We start from the raw sequence: 13,463 nt of genomic DNA on the forward strand, positions 1-13,463 counted from the left end.
CTAGGAAGTCTCAGTCACTTTCTGGACATCAAGCTGGAACTTGGAGTCTCTGGGAAGTGATTATCAGACTCAGGGTTTCTGTGTACGGTTGAGTCATGCGTGCACTGCGCAAAGGCCAAAGGAGCAAGAAGGGCCTGAAACGATCTGCATTATGCTTGCCAAGTGGTGTTCCCCGGCATTGGGTGCCTTGGTCTGGAAAAAGAGAGCCTTTGACTTTTGCAAAAAGACACTTGTCAGCTGGCCAAGCATGCACCTGCCAGCCTTCCTCCATGCAGAGGGGTGCCTTTTTCTAATTCTTCCACTTAGAGAGAGAATTTTTCTCTTAATTCCCGCAAAGGCAAATGACTGGCTTGTTGCTTGGCCCATCTGTCTTGACCCTTTACTCAGTTATCTCTACTCTATTGCCTGAGAGGCACCTTGTGGTTCTGGTGACATGAATAAAGGGCTTCTCTACAGGACAAGACACAGGCACCTGAACCTGAACAACCTGTTAGCCTAGAAATGCTTCTTCCCTCTCCTCCCCTTCCCCAGGGCAAAAACAGCAGAAGGACTTCAGAGAAAGAAAGAGAACTGCTGAGAAGTGGAGACACATTGGGTGTATTTCAAAAATAAAACCCCCATTACAGAACCTGTTGGGCTAACCCAGTCTCTACTTGGAACATTCCTGGGCCAAGTGTCCACCATCTGGGTCTGCTCCACATAACAGGAGCAGAAGGGTAGGGCTGGCCGTGGGCAGTGGAAGAGTGATATGTCTGTTCTCAGAGGAAGTGAACATTCCTGGACAAGCACACACTAAGACATCTACTACTATTTTTCTCTAGGCTTGGGGATGATGACAATTTTATATATATTAAATAGTCCTGCTTCTTTAACTTTCCACATTTTATTTTATATCCCAATGTCTTGAACTATAGCCTTTATATATGCACTTTTTTCAAGTTTAAAGTCTTCTTTTAGGTGTGAAACTGAGAGATTTACAAGCACTTGGGGAAAGGTCTGAATCTTGAACTATGCAAGGGAGAATGACCTGGTGATGCTTCATGGCTTATGCCTGCTTTCAGTACCTAATAGCCAGGACCTCTTCTAAAACATTTTCACGTTGATACTCGCTTGGCCATCCAGTAGGAATGTATAAAGGGAAAAATAAGCAAACCCTTCCACCAGGAGGATAGGTTTGTGAAGCAGTAGTTCCCTCCACCTCCTTCCCAAATTCCTTTAGCAATTCTTATTCCTGCTTGAACCCTAAAAATGACCTGGCCACAACCATGAGCCTCAGAATAATATTTAAAGAGGAAAAAAAAAAACAAAGATTCTGTTAGATACTGACAAAGTAATAAGCTTTACTCTTTGCCAGGAAAATTACAGCGCTGTGGTTCCATATGTCCCTCTCCTATGACATCTCTCTCTACCTTGTGGAGGTCGTACATAAAGTCTTCCCCTAAGGAAGGTGAAAGGTAGGTAGGGCTAGAAAGAATAAAAATAAAAATAAAAAACCTCTCATGCCCTCACCAAGAATCCCCATATACATCCAGGCCAGCATAGAATTCCCCCAACCCTAAAACGTGGTTTGGAAACAGACAATGTAGGAAAGTGAGACATCAAAAGAAGTGACTGTGGAGCTTCTGACAACACAAATGAAATCAGAAAGACAGCTCAGCTCCTTTGGAACTGCAGCTCCCATTCCTTCAGAGAGAACTCCTAATGCTTATTTCTTCCACGTTAGAATTAGTTTAACACTCATTCCTGATGCCCTCTCTGCGGGTCGGGACATTTTTCATTCCTCTCCAGGACGTTCAGGGAAGTTTTCACTGCAGGAAAACAAAGCACACACCACGACCTCACAGGACCAGACACACTGACCGCTTTCTCCTGGAATCCTCAGCACACTTCTCCCTACCAGCGCTGTGCAAACCATTTGCAGCTGGGTTTTTTCCTACTTGTGAAACAACATTGTCTTCCCAGCAGAGCGGGATCTATTTGATGAATGGTGGCAGAGGGCTAAGGTGGAAATGGATTTTGATTGCTTTGATTGCAAGAATCCAGACGTTTAAAAATGACCTAGATGGCTTAACCCCTTCTTACCTGCACTACAGTAAATGAAATAAATATATATATGTATACTCAAGACACAAAACAGAAGATGAAATAGCTGTTTTTCTCAGTGTGTTTGAAGCACTGTGATATTTACAGTCACACTTTAAAAACTATCTTATTACATAAATAATACATTCATATATTTCAGCAAAAAAAAAGATTCAAACAACATAGAAGTACAGAGAGTAAAATGCAAAAGTTTACTTTTTACCCCTCATGCACTGCCATTTTTCTCCCAAAGGGTAACCAAATTTACAGATTACTGCATATGCTTCTCATCATTTTTCTCTATATTTAAATAATAAATGTTTCCTAAACATAGTTTCTGCCTGTTGCTTTTTCCCCTTAACACTACATCTTTGAAATTTCTCCATGTCACTATATTCAGGTCTCTTGTTCTCTTTAATGGCTGCAGAATTGCTGTGTTTTAATATGGTAGAAAATTATAATTGTGCTTTCATGGCTAAAAAAAAACCTTGAAAAGGAAGCACACTATTTGCCTGGTTCTGCAGTAACTTTTTGAAAAATTAAGTGGTAGCTTGCAAAAGCATGCTTAAATTGCTAGTCACTGAGAAAATGCTTAACAAAATTAGCCACATTGCTCACTGCTCCCAGTAGTGCCCTAGCACGGATGCTGCCTGGTAATCCAGCAAGTCTTGGAGTTCTTTGCGTAACAACTCTTTGCAATAGTTCCTTGAAAATGGCTAAGTTCAGATACTTTCCAATCCTGACAATGCTTTACATATAGCTGTATGATTCTGTAACCCTGTAAGTCTTTAACAAAAAAAGAAGATTGTTAAGAAAACTGCAAACAAGAAATAAAAGAAGAGCCACACTGAGTTGTTAGGTTGATTTTCCTGACTGTGTTTACACGTTTCCATAAATCCTGGAACGGCTGGGCACACCTTCATTAAATTAGGTGTTCTTGATTGGGTTACTCTCACCTTTTTACAACACTGGTCTCTGTTTTCCCAGTGAAAGATTATTCCTTGCTCTTCACAATTTAAAGATTCTTTTTGGTAACCAAGTTTCAGTTATTGAACAGATACACATCACGAAATGTTTTCTAGGACCTTCCTTTTCTTTTTAAGACAGTATGAGGGGGTTGTGAGGGGAACAAAACTAACAGCATTCTGTTATCCTCGGGAGCCTATACTTTTAAGTATTTTTAGTTTTTCCCCAGGAGCAAAGAACATGGTCATTTCATGTCAGCTTGTTATGCATTAGCACAACTCTGATCAGCGCCATCAAAGGTTATTGATAGTACCAATAATATAGATGTCGGAAAATTTTGCATTGATTTAATGCCTGAAATCAATCAACCTTTCACTATTCTCTTTCCTTTCCATTGCTCCTGCAGACTCGGATAACATTCAGTTCCTGAATCTCCAGAGCCTCCTACAAAGGGGTAATGGAATCCATCAGAGAGTCTAGTAATCTACAGCTCCTGGATTAGAACCCATCAAAAGCTAGAATAGGTCATTTTACCATCAAAAGGACATCGCTCCTTCAAAGAAATGTCAAAACTCAAGCAGTCTTTTCACTCTGAGGTGGCTTTATTTATAGACATTTCTGGTTTCATTTCTCTTGCCATACACTGTGATCCCCAGGACAGTGGCCCATGGATGGCAGCAAAGCCTCGCAGCTGAGACTATGTCTGAATGCAGCTCAGGCTCTCCTCCACATTCCATTTGTTCAAGTAACTTTTCCAGGGCTATGCAGTCAGGCCAATTATCTTAGAAACAAGCAATTATAACCACATTCACAGCTCCCTAAAAGGGTGAGAGCATTCTAGTAACAATTTCTCATGAAAGAAAAACAGTAATTGAAGGATTGGCAAGGCTATTGCAACAGACCAAGACCTCTGAGAAGACATTTAATAGCATGCAGAAGTACACACACACACACACACACAACACACACAGTCCACTTGCTTTCCCACCAGAAGAATTTTTCCTTCCCATCCAAATCTACCAAATATTTTCTGAAGGAAAAAATATAGAGAGAGCAGAGGAAACAAAATAGGTGAAGGTATAACTGGCATTCTGTGTTCCGGCCATGCATCATTCCTTAATATCTACATGTTCACCTCTTGCTTCTCTGATGGCATAAAATATTGGCAAAGTATCATTCCTGAGATAATACACGTGGAAGCACTTTAGAAAAGGTAAATCAGGTGGATCACTTGAGGTCAGGAGTTCAAGACCAGCCTGGCCAACATGATGAAACCCTGTCTCTACTAAAAATACAAAGATTAGCCAGACATGGTGGTACATGCCTGTAATCCCAGCTACCTGGGAGGCTGAGGCACAAGAACTGCATGAACCCGGGAGGCAGAGGTTGCAGTAAGCAGAGATCACGCCACTGCCCTCCAGCCTGGGCAACACAGTGAGATTCCATCTCAAAAAAAGAAAAGAGAAGGTAAACCATTTTATCAACCTAAGGTAAATGTAGTTATTTTTGGAGCCTCATTCACATCTTTATTGATAGAACATACTATCAGCTCAAACTAGGCATGGCACTCTGAAGCAACCAAACTATCCTACATTCGTTATAAGATATATCGCTCTAAAAGTCTACTACAGTCCTCCAGATCTCAGTCTTGATCAACTACAGCACACACACTAACACATATAGCGGCCTTCTTGCACATATTCAAATGCTTATATACACTGCTTTAGCTCTAATTGTCCAAGGGCTATTTTTCTAAGACAAGGTGGTAAATTCTTTAAGGGTAAGGATTTAATGTAATATTTGTATTTCCCACAACAGAGTATAAGGCTTTGCACATCAGCAGCAATCAGTAACTAGTTGTTGAATTGATTAACTATCAGACATTCATGATAGTTTTTCAGATATTGGACCTCTGGAATGACAAGTAAACATATGCTTTGAGTAGACTGGTAAAAACGTTATCTAAAAGCATGTACGTTTGCCTAAAGGGAAAGAAATATGTATTTATTTACTAATTTATTTTTATTTCTTTCTTTAGGCAAAAAATACACACATACACATATACTGTACATACATAAACACATACACATTGCATATACATATATATATGTGTGTATATATATATATGTGTATATATGGGCAGCAAGGCTACTAGTTCCATTTGGCTCTGGAAAACAAGAACGACACACCATTTTGGAAGAGAAAAGGGACGTCTAACCTTGCCGCTTTGTTTTGTTTTTCATGCATCCAGACCAGAGTATTAGGACAGAGGGGAGACAAAAGGTAATTGAGCTGGGATTCGGGGGAAGCATTTTGTAAATGAATAAAAGGCCACAGTGATGAGTTCAGTGTCAGGGGGTTTTCCAAATACATCTCCAGAGAATCTGGGGTGAACCTAAATAGAAAGGCTTTCTTTCTCAAAACGCATAAAATAGGTTTAATATTTGCCTCTTGCCTGCGCGGGTGACACCAGTCTGGGCCTCAGAGCCCAGCTCCGGGTGCCGCAGATCCCTGGACGGCTGAGCGGGGGCGGAGCGCCATCTACTGGTTATCAGTGCGACGGGCGCCTGACATGTTTCCAGAGCAGAGCCTGCGAGCTAACTGCATCATTTAGTCAAGAGGGCGTCTGGAGTCCAGCTGCTCCGAAGTTAGGCTCCAGAGAGAAATGACAACGTGCATACACTTTCCCACCCCTTCCCTTACCTAGCTCTCCTCCTCCAATTATCCTTGGGAAGAAAATGCAGAGAGAAAGACATGGAAACACTTCCTTAGAAACGCAGTGGGGAGTGGGGAGGGTGGCACAGGATTTTGTCTGGGCAGGGAAGAGACTAGGGTTTTTCTCTGTCTCTGCATGCTAGGCTTTAGAAAAGGCTTGCACCCTTGCTGGGTGCCTTCTCCTCCACCCGCTGAGCTCACTAGCTAATGAGGCTGCTGGATAACCGAGGGCTCAGGGGGCGACCTGGACCAAAGGGGCAGTGGGACAGGGCTGCAGGCAGGTCTGGCCCGAGATGCATGGTGAGGCCTGTCAAACCCTGGCCAGAGGAGATGCTGTCACCCCAAGAGGAGCAAAAGCCCCATCTTCCTCTGTGTCCAGCTTTCCACTGGCCTAAAAGACGGCTTCCTTCTGGGGCAGCTCTGTGTCTCCCAGGACTACAGGGGGGGGGGGGGGGGGTGGGGGGGGGTGGCTGGCCAGCCCCCACAGGTGTGCCTCTCTTTGGAGGGTCTACTTTCTTCCAACAGCTCCCCAGCCTTCTCTAGACCAGGGAGTAGTTTGATCATCAAATTACCTTCATTGATTTCTGACAGAGAGTGAGTGCTCTACCACAGGCAGACGCCCCTTTGGGCAGTAGCCCACTACTAGAATCGGCATCAAGAAGTCTCCACTTTCAAGAGTTAAAAGAACCACAGAATTATCTATTTCAAAGCATTGGTAGATGCAAAGCCGAAATTCACACCAGGGCCCATAGTTTTCTGACTATCATGTTGGGATGAAGAGTACAACAAATCACGTCTGTAAGGCTTCTGATAAGTGACTTTGTCAAAATGAGAAGCTGTTTACTTACAGAAAGCACAGTGACATCAGGTTAGAGAGCGTGACACAAGCAAGGTAGTTTACACCACATCTTCTGTCTACTCCTCCCCAAAACTCCTTCCTCAGGAGGTCTGAAGTCAGCCCCATCACCCACCCTACGCTTCAGCAAAACCGCTACCAATAAATCTCAGAGGCTGGCAATTCTTTGACTCCACAGACTTGGAGAAGACATCTGAAAAAGATGAGCATCTTTTTAAAGAGAACAGAAAACACATGTTTTCAGAGAAGATGATGACTTTTTCTGAAAATAAGGCAAGGGATGCTGCATTAGATTAGTCCCGGGTTATCTCCATTTGGCCAAATACTCTTAAAATTAAAATACCAGGACACAAACCAAAGAAGAACACTGCTAATGTATTTTACAGCCTTACAAAACTTAGCAGAAAGGGCCTATAATTTAATTGTATGGGTTTGGGTTTTCAGTTACTTATAACCCCACGACAATCTCTGTAAAAGAATAAAGCAGGGATTACAAATAGTGGTTATGACATAAATTTCTAGAATATCTATGGCATTAAGAACCTGAAAAACATCTATTCTTTATATGACACAATGTTCTCTTCTTCTTCAAAACCTCTGCAATACTTAAGATCCTCTTTTTTTAGGAAACTAAATCTTAACAATCTCTAATAGATTCACTAAATGAAGCAGCACCTAAATATTGGCATGTGTGGAGTGCTGTTGATAAAATGGGGAGGTGGAGACCACTGGGGAGGCAGGAGATGTGTCCTAATGTATTTGGTTCTGCATGTTCTGTGTTGGCCATAACTCTCTTGTTAAACCATCAGCTCCTCCTGGAGAGAAAGATTTTGTTTTTCTTTCTGCACCATGGTTCGGGTAACTAACACAGTGCTTTTGTATTAGTCCCTTCTCATACTGTTATATAGAAATACCTGAGACTGGGTAATTTATAAAGAAAAGAGGTGTAATTGGCTCACAGCTCTTCAGGCTATACAGGAAGCATGATGCTGGCATCTGCTCAGCTTCTGGGGAGACCTCAGGACACTTACAATCATGGTGGAAAGCAAAGGAGAAGCCAGAAATTCACATGGCCAGAGCAGGAGGAAGAGAGAGATGAGGGAAGTACCACACGCTTTTTAATAACCCAATCTCATGAGAATTCACTCACTATGCAGTACCAAGGGGAGATGGTGCCAAGCCAGTCATGAGAACTCCGCCCCCATGATCCAATCACCTCCCACCAGGCCCCACCTCCAACACTGAGAATTACAACTGAACATGAGATTTGGATGGGGACACAGATCCAAACCACATCAGCTTTGCAAAGAGCAAGTACTTGAGCAATACCTTGTTCCTGCCAGCTCAGCCTGCCCTGATTCTGAGCAAATCTGTACTTAAGGGGGAAGCACGAAAACTACTCAGCCAGCCCCATGAGGCACTTTCATGGTCAAATCAGACTCTGAACCAGGTATCTTAGGAGCAAGCCCAGAACAGAAGCATTCTCTTGGCTGCCATATGGGACCAGAATCTCCAATGAGGACAGAGATCTTTCCTGTGGCCCCAGAGTCCTATCTAGCCCCACCTCCACCCCCAAGTTGGCTTTGCCATAGATGAGCTCCTATTATGGGCCTGTGTCTAGATGCTGGCTGGTGATTCCAGCCTGTGTATTCATCACTCCTGAGCACAGTTTCGTCTTGCGCTCCTTCTGGATTGCTGAGCTCTGCTCTTCAGTGAGAGCCAGGATCTGCTTGCCTGGCCTGCTAGACCCTGAATGTCCCTGTCTCTCTGAATCAGGTTCTTCGCCACCTTTTCTCACCTTGAACTCTGTGAGGGTACATACATTTGGTTTGCTGATTTTGACTGTTATTGACGATTCTTTGCACATCTTTGTATGCCCGAGTACCTGGCCTAGGGAAGAGGTACATGTACAGTAAATGTAGGTGGAAGACAAACTAATCAATAAATAGATAATACCAGTACTGCCTACTGACATCACTTCTTGGGCAGGGTCTGCAGCTCTCCAGAACCAATTTATCCATGATAGGTACATTGCATATCTTGTCTCAGAATCCCCTGTCCCCTGCCTTCCCTTGTAGATACAAATCTAAAGATAAGTTAATATCCCAGACTTCTTCCCCAGAGCCTGCCCCATTCCAGTGGGCAGGTGTTGGACCAAGTTCTGAGTCTTTCAGAATCACCAGCCAGTCATAAGAAGACAGCCATACCCCTGATGCATTCCCAAGTTGTGACAGATACGATGAGAGACAAGTTGGGACCCCGCATCCACCCTAAACCCACCATTTTATTTAACCAACACTTAGAGTACTTGCTTTGGGCGAGGCACTGATTTAATCCTTAATAATACTATGGTTATTATCTCCTTTGACCCACAAGAAAATTGAGACATGGTGGGCTTCAGCTCCCTATCCAAAGGCCCACAGTGGCAGGGCGGGGCATTGACCTTTGGCAGGCGGGCCCCAGAGCCCATGTTCTTATTCTCCAGCCCACACTAACTCTCCAGGCTGTGACCACTCGTGAGGCTCTTCTAGTCACCCTATCAGGAAAGAAGACAAGGATAACTTGGCACAAGCTCAAACTTGTAACAAATATGAAACTACAAAATTAATGTTACCTCGTCTGTTCATTGCTTCTGTGCCCCAACAAAACACAAGTTATTTCAGAGATGGGACGAGGCCACAGCAATCCTTCAGCTGAGGGGTAAGACTAAGGCAGGAGGGATTCAAAGGAAAGGAAGATTGGGAAGGGTTTAAGTAGAACTGAAAGGACATAATGTATTGGTCAAGGAGGATTTAAGAGAGACGGCAGAATCTAGGGTGGCTCCTGTATGATTAGTGCTGTAAATGATGGGACCTTTAACAAAAGTTAGGAATATGATGTAAGAGCAGGAGAAGGCTTACTTTTGTGTGGGCCGAGAAACACAAAGATGATTAAGACACGCTCTTCCCAAGAATTATATATAATGTAAATGATAGCACCTTTAAAAAATTGCTAAAAGATCTGAAAATATTTTAGGCCCATAGAAATTTTTATTTATCTAAAATGCAATTATGTTCTACTCACAGGATCACCCATATATATCATTAAATGTGCAAAATTGCACACACTTTTATGATTTCATATTTTCAAACTTACACATGGACATGATTTTCCTTCTAAGAGCTGGGGCCATGCTTCTAGCCAGAACCGTCTGGGAGGTAAAGGCCCATCTGTGCTCCAGATTCCCGTTCATCTCCCCGGGAGGCTTTCAGGAGCCCAGGGTGTGTAGAGAATGCCTGCCAGGCAGGCCCCAGGTGTGGAAAGCATGCACAGACATGGTCTCACCCAGGAGTAGGGCCAGCTGGGTCCTGCTCAGAGGGATTCAGGATTGAGACCAAACATTTGATTTAAAGCAGGACATTCCTGGAGTAAAGGAATCACACACTCTAATATTGGAAACACGCATGGGATTCTTTGCTAAGACTTCAGCTGGCTGTAAGTGAAAGTACAGAAACAATGGAGAAACAATTCAGATAATCTCTAAAAAAGACATTGCAGGCCGGTGACCATAAACTACAGACGCACTTACACGGACAGTAACACACATTCACATGTAGCCAGTTTTCCAGTGACTCACACTGAATTTTCTGCAATCATCCTTCATCTTGCTTTCCTGATTCCAGCCCCACAGATAGCTCATGTGAAATCCATACCTACACTTCCTATTACAAAGCACCTATGACCGCCGACTATGTTGTCAACAGGAAACTTCACAGTATTTAGTATAATTTGAGTACAGCCAATCAAAAGTGTCTCCCTAATGAGTACATAGGAAGCTAGGGTTGCTGGCAAATAAAAATACAAGGCTCCCAGTTAAACTTGAATTTCAAATAAATAGCGATTTTTTTTTAGTAGAAATGTGTCCCATGCACTATATGGACAAACATGTACTAAAACATTTTTTATTAATCTAATGTTGAAATTTAACTGTGCATCCTGTATTTTACCTGGCAACCGTATGTGAGGCTCCAAATAGTTTGGATTTTGATAGCATTGGAGCTTTAAAAAAAATCCTCTACAATATGCAAGTTCCCACAGGAAAAGCAAAAAATAAGCTGCTGCTAAATATGATTTTATAAAGGACATAAAATTAACCTTTACTCAAACCCTGTTAGAATCTTCTCCTCTTCCCCAACTCCTGTTTTTTTTTTTTTTTCTTAGACACAGTCTCATTCTGTCACCCAGTCTGGAGTACAGTGGTGTGATCTCAGCTCACTGCAACCTCTGCCTCCCGGGTTCAAGTGATTCTCATGCCTCAGCTTCCCAAGTAGCTGGAATTACAGGAACCCCCCACCACGTCTGGCTGATTTTTTTATTTTTAGTAGAGACAGGGTTTCACCATGTTGGCCAGGCTGGTCTTGAACTCCTGACCTTAGTGATCTGCCTGCCTCGGCCTCCCAAAGTGCTTGGATTACAGGAGTGAGCCACCGCACCCAGCCCATTTTCCTAATCTTATCACCAAAATTCACCCAACCTGCAATTCTGGAAGCCATCCTAAATTGCACCCTTGCCCTCAGCCCCTACACTTACTGGGCCACAAAACTACCTCCCAGCTAGCTGTTATGGACTAAATTGTGTTCGCCTAAAATTCATATGTTGGAGCCCTAACCCTCAAAGTGACTATTTGGAGATAGAGCCTTTAAAGTGGTATTTGAGGTTAAATGAAGTCATAAGCATAGGGTCTTAATCAGTATGACAGATGTCCTTATAAGAAGAGGAGGAGACATCAAGGATGTACACTCAGAGACAATGTCAGGTGAGGACACAGCAAAGAGGTAGCCATCTGCAAACCAAGCAAAGAGGTCTCAGGAGAAACCAAACCTGCCGACCCCTTGATCTTAGACTTTCAGCCTCCAGAACTGAGAGAAAATAGGTTTCTGTTGTTTAAGTTTCCCCGGTCTGTGGTATTGTTAGGCCAGTCCAAGCAGACTAATATACTAGTTTTCACATTTGCTCCTCTCCTCTGGCAACACTCCTCAGCCTCATAGCTGGAAATATTGCTACAGTCTTCTATGGGGATCTCCAACTCTATTAGACCCTGTTAAAGTGAGCCAGGAAACACAGATCCACCTAAAACCCAAATCTAATAAAGCCACTTTGCTGAAAGCTTTTTTAGTACAATTCCTTGCTTGGACTTCTCAGCTGTCTTTGGCCAGCCTCAGTGCTGTCCCAGCGTCAGCTCACACAGGCTCAGGAGAGCCACCTACACTCATCTCAACTCCACTTTCAGTGGCACCATGTTGGTAGCTTGCAACTGGCCAAGGAGTGGGTAAGTATTTACACCATGTAATCTGCAAACACAAATCAAGGCTTTTTTTTTTAATTAGAGAGCTAATTGTTAAACATTTACCAGCCCACTATTGCCTCCATCAGGATACACTCAGCTCCAAGAAACAAACAAAAAATGCACCCAATGACAGATGTACCTACCAGTGATTCTCAAAATGTGCTCCCAGACCAGTGACACAGCGAGGTGGGAAGGGCTTCCTGGCAGAACTCCAACCCGCCTGCGCACTGGGAAGAATGTGCGTGGGGGAGGAGCCACAGAACTTCACACCCTTTGCAGCCTGGAGGAGCCTGGCCCCCCCATCTTCCTGGGTGGAACCTGGGATTCAAACTGTAAGGCAGAAAGCCCAGCGGGCAGGAAGCACACTCTCTCACTTTGCTAAGAATCTGTTTCCCTTTTTGTTCCTTTTTTGCCCAATAAATCCCACTTTTCTCACTCTTCAAATTGTCTGCGAGCCTAAATTTCCGTGGCCGTGTGACAAGGACCCCGTCTTTAGCTGAATCAAGGAAAAGTCCCACAACACCAGCAGTGGCAGCGGCAGAAGCAGCCTGAAATTTGTTAAAAATATAACCTCTCAAGGTCCTTCCCCTAGATCTACTGAATGGAAAACTCAGCCAGCAATCTGGGTTTAAACAAGCAATTCAGCTGACTCTGATACCCACTTAAGTTTGAGAACTATTGACGTGAACCTGTGCTCTCAAATGTTAGCGTTTTACCTTAACTGGGGATCTTGTTAAAATACAGACTCTTGACTCAGCAAGTCTGGAGCAAGGCCTGAGACTGCATTTTTAACAGGCTGTCTGGTGATGCCAACACTGCTGTTTCACCAACCACATTTTTGAGTAGCAAGAACTTAAACCACAAGACATTTGAAATTTCTTTGGCAAGGACTCTAGAAGGTAGTTCAGGACTCAGTTAGTGGCTTAGTGATATGATCCTGTACCCTATCTTTCCATCTAGTCCAGTGGTGTGTTCATAAATTTTAACAGTTGGCTGGAGGCACGGAGGGAGACTACTGATATGTAACAGTTACCAATTTCCACAGTGTAAATACTACCCATCCTAGTTAATTTCAACCTACTGATGTGATGCCAACTGGCTTGCAAACTTTCTGAAAATTTCTCAATCAGATATTGCAAGCCGGTATGAGCTGGCTCCAGTACCCCACTGGATATAGGGCTATGATCCCAGGGTACGGGGAAAGTTAACAGTGGTGGGGATGACAGTGTTATGAGCACGGGAGTCCTCGGCTTTGCTGATTCATAGCAGGTCAGAAATATTTTATTAAAGGCCTATGGATGGGCAACAAACTTTATTACTAGTTTAAATCATTCTAGGCAGATGAGGAGTCTCATGTATGAAAGTTTTTGCTTACTATATAAGGGGAAGAGGTGCCAATAAAAAAATACCCTGTGGAAGGTGGTCCATACATTAATTCACTGAACAAATGCATATTGAATACCTATGATGTTTCAGGCACAATGATATAGTAAACAAGACTCACTCTGTCACCCAGGC

The sequence above is a fragment of the Nomascus leucogenys genome, chromosome 5, assembly GCF_006542625.1.
Source record: "Nomascus leucogenys isolate Asia chromosome 5, Asia_NLE_v1, whole genome shotgun sequence".
NCBI lineage: Eukaryota > Metazoa > Chordata > Mammalia > Primates > Hylobatidae > Nomascus > Nomascus leucogenys.